Source organism: Fulmarus glacialis, unplaced genomic scaffold (genome assembly GCF_000690835.1).
Source record: "Fulmarus glacialis isolate BGI_N327 unplaced genomic scaffold, ASM69083v1 scaffold5360, whole genome shotgun sequence".
NCBI classification, from domain to species: domain Eukaryota; kingdom Metazoa; phylum Chordata; class Aves; order Procellariiformes; family Procellariidae; genus Fulmarus; species Fulmarus glacialis.
Window position 1 is genome coordinate 72808 of NW_009188294.1, and position 4393 is coordinate 77200.

Consider the following 4393-nt stretch of genomic DNA (forward strand, 5'->3'; position numbering starts at 1 on the left):
GCTGCGTGGTTTTTTGGCTGCCTGCCAGATTAAACCCCGACATTTGTATATTTTTTTACCATTATTTTCCCTTCTTTTTCTGTTCTATTAAACTGTCTTTATCTCAATCCACGAATTTTACTTTTTTTTTAATTCTCTCCCCTATCCCACTAGGGGCGGGGGAGGGGTGTGGAATGAGCGAGCGTCTGTGTGGTGTTTAGCTGCCTGCTGGGTTAAACCACAACACTGACTCACAGAATCACAGAACAGCTCAGGTTGGAACGACCTGCTACAGCCCTTTGTGGGAAAGGGAGCCTAGATGAGATTACCTAGCACCCTGACCAGCTGCATCTTGAAAACCTCCAGTGATGGAGACCCTACCATGTCCCTGAGAAGGTTGTTCCAGTGAATAATTGTTCTTGCTGTAAAAGAAAAAATTTCCTTCTTGTATCAAGATGAAACCCCTCCCTGTGCAAGTTGTACCCGTTGCCAAGAGAGGGCATTGCAGAGAGGGCATTGAGCCCAAACAGCCACGCTTTTTAAGGAGGGACCAAACCAATACAAATTTCCTCCTCTGCCACCTTGGTGTCTCCTACACCTGAAGTACTCTCACAACAAGCTCACCGCAACAGGGCAATTGCTTCTCAACAGTCATGAGCGAGAAAAGGACAAAAACTACACGGAAAATCGTAACTTTCATTACATCATAAATTAGCTAGAAGACTTTTTTTGCGCTTCTCTCAACTGATGTTCTCTTGTTTTTATCCCATATGCCAATACTGACTCTCTAACATAAACAGCTGACTCACATGGGGTACAGAGTTGGGTGGTTTTGTGGTTTACAGGACTGAATGGGCATTACAATGTTAAGACCTGTCTACTACAGATCTATTACCATTTTTTTTCTGTTGCTTTTACGACTTGCCGTTTAACTTGTGCATTTCAGTTTATCATCTTCTCCAAGCCATTAGTGTACAGTTTTCTCAGTCTGAACGTGTCCGCCAAAATATAGTTTTTTCCAGGTTTCTCCGTATCGGTGATAACTGCCTCTGGTTTCAATGTACAACCATTCACAAGTATTATCAGCACAGTATTTACCCTTCTGCACTGCTAATGAATGAGGTAAATAAACTCACAGCTGTGTGTGAAATCTAACAGACACCTCACACCAACTCTATACATTATTTGTCCCTGCCCTGTGTTTACCGTCTTTTGCCTAGTAGTAGTTTTAATTTGAAAGATTTTATACATATCTTCCTATTACAGTTGTTCAGATCTGAGAGTTTCTCTCAGATAACCCAAGACTGAATTAGTTTTAAAAGCTAAGTTTCAAGACACTGTATTGAATGTTTTCTAGAAATCCAAATGTCATACCAGTTATACTTCTGCCAACTGCTCATTTTGCAAATACATCATAAAACCAAAATGAGCAAAATGAATCTTGCACGGGGTATTATTTACAAATGACAGCTGTTTTGGGAAAGCCAAGATGATACTCTCCATTATTTTCTCTTATTTTTCCATTGCTCTTCCAGAGAGAAAAAAGAATTGTCAAAAATATAGTTTACTATAAACACAAACTGATACTACCACAATTCTACCCCTTTTCCTTCTCTCTGCTACCTGAATTTTCTATAAACACCACAAACAATGCTCCAGGCTCTCACCCTCCCCTCTCCCACCTCCAAAATGTCATCAGCAGTATAGTAATTTTATTAGCTTTTGGAGGAGAATCAGTTGAAGCAGCAACTTTTTCTAGTACAGCATCTTGCCTATTTTTTCCTCACTTCTGCTCACTATTGAACTATTATTATCTTAAATGTTCTTGTCAAAGAAAGATTAAAAACAGTAATAAATCCAAAAGACCTCACTATGCTTGGCATACAGGTATTTTTGCATCCCAGAGTAAACGTAAAATGCCAAGGAGACATAATTTATTTCAATCTTCAAAAGATGCATACAAAAAGTCTTTGAAAGGCTATGAAAAATAATAACTGTTGTGTAAAGGTAAAAATTCCATTAGCAGCTGAAAGTGTTTAAGAAACAGGACCTAAATGTTTGTAGTCGTAATTGATTTGCCAGATGAAAAGAAGTTAAATGGTTAGAAGCATGGTAAGAATACACAGAGAGGTCAGCAGTGCTTAAGAGAATGAGAACTGCAAGTGTATGACAGTAGGATGCAAAATACTTGATCGCTGTGTATTTTGGAAGGGTATGTCATTCACAATTGGAGATAGCAACAATAAGTTGGAAGGTAATAAAAAAAAAGTACCGTCAACGCATTCTCTAACATACACATTTATTACAGAAAATAGATGAATCTTTCCCCAATGCAAATCACAGAACAGGGATAACAAATCACAGCAGAAATAGTTATGCAAAGGCATGTTAAATGACATGGCAAACTGGCTTCTGCAGAATCAGAAATCTATGCTGATCAATTAAACAGAAATTCAAGGTTGTCACTGCTGTTTATTCTAGACCAATGTGTATTTATTTCACTTGCACACACTGGAAAGTTGTGTAAGGAAAAAAAGGATGCGGAAACATACCTCTGATAAAAACGTCTGGGCTGATTTCTGTGCTCCTACATGGAGCAGATATTCATATACGTACAGTGCTAATCTGAAAAATAAACAAAAAGGACAATATTTAGTATTGTGCATTTGTTTGTTCCCCTTCTTTAGAAACAAAGGGTTATCAGAAGTTTGAGGTGCACTCTATTGCCTTTCACAAACTACCATACACTGAACGTGTCAAATCTGTTATCTATAACAGAACTTTTAAACTAGACATGTAGGTCAATCTGAGCAGAGGTGTTTGAATAGTAGTTGATTAAATATTATTAAACCCCCAAATTACTTAATGTCAACATTTTTAATGATATTTGGACAAGTGCCCAGTAAGCTAACAACTGCCCTAGTGCTGCTCTGTATTTGCCCACTCTATACTGTGCTTACTGTAAGTATGATATATACGTACAGCAACACCGATTATTTTTCCAGATCAATTTTTTTTACATAAGGAACGTGTCAAACTGTTAGCACACTTGAACAATAGCCTGTGTTTATTCAAAGAACGGGCAAGCTTCGGGCTGCATCAGGAAAAGTAATCCCAGCATCTATCCGCAGCATGCAGTACAACCACCTCTCTCAACCAAAGTGCAAACAGAGTTTTAGATTCATTCAGACTTGTGCATCTAGGAGCTCCAACGAAAACAGAGCTACAAAGGACTCTCACAGCTCCCGAAGGAGCTTCCCAAAAAGTGATCTTCAGCACCCAGGCACATCTCCAACTAAGTCCAAAGAGCTGGAATAAGGATCTCCCTGCAGAAAGAGGACTCACTCCCTGAACGACCACCCACTGCAACTTGGGCTGGGAAGCCCTGTTCAGCAATCCAAGAAGAGGGGAGCTGTAACAACCACCGATTTCTATTGATACAGGCTATGCAGGCTAGATTTGAATGAGAAATCCAAAGAAGTAACACTTCCTATTCCTCAGCTGACTCTCCAGAGAGGTTCCCGTCTGTCTGCATGTTTCAAGTTTTTCAAAATTAAACCTTGTTTAAAAGGATGATTTAATAATGACGCTTGGAAACTGTCTACAAAACATTTCAGTCCGAGAAAAGAAAAGAAAGTCAGGCTGAGCGTCTTTTAAATTTGCTAGTTGAACTGTTTTTAATAAGTAAAATGTATTTGCATGCACTTCGTGATACACCACTATTCTTATTTGAAACATTTTACTATTCCTATTCAAAAATATGTAGTTTAACTGAACAAAACAGAGAGGCAGAGAATATCTATTTTCCTGTTACTGTTCAAAACGTTATGCAGTATTAGATGAGAAAACTATCATCATGGCACTGATAGAATAGTAATTATTGCAGTAACCTATTAAGTGTGAAATTTTAAAATCTAGGAGAGGCATTCCATAAAAATTTTCATTACTTGTTTATACTTTGTACATGCAATAAATGCACTACTTCACTCTCTTGCCAACTTCAAAAGCAAAAATGTACTTTTTTTCCTCAAATTTTTTAAAAAAATTGATATTCACACGTGACTGTTTTTCATTTGAACTAGTTGAGAAGGATCGTATCCACTTTTTAATTACAGTATTTTACAAAACGGTTATTTATTAGTTTGTATTGTGCCATATCAGCAAACGCAGAGCTCAGTGCGCTAAGCAGAAAGCACTTGGTTCTTCTAACAGAGCACAGTACAATCCAGTGCTCAACTGCGAAGCAGCTCAGAGAGGATACAGTGATACGCCTCTGAAAGTACTGTGGAGAGAGAGAGGATCACGTACCACTCTCTAGCCTCTCATCCCAAAGGCACAACTGCATCTGTCCAAAAAAAAAAAAAAAAAAAGTCACATCTTGTTGACTTAATTCTTCCCAGTTCAACTATCATTC

General features: G+C 38.2%; 1 long non-coding RNA gene across 1 annotated transcript in view; it reads right to left on the bottom strand.

Annotated features, from left to right (window-relative positions):
* Nucleotides 1-2604, bottom strand: part of LOC104077005 — an 8100-nt gene extending 5496 nt beyond the window's left edge. The window contains exon 1 of the long non-coding RNA XR_683519.1: nt 2532-2604. This is a non-coding gene — a long non-coding RNA (uncharacterized LOC104077005). The remainder of the gene's footprint in view (nt 1-2531) is intronic.
* Nucleotides 2605-4393: the final 1789 nt, after the last annotated feature.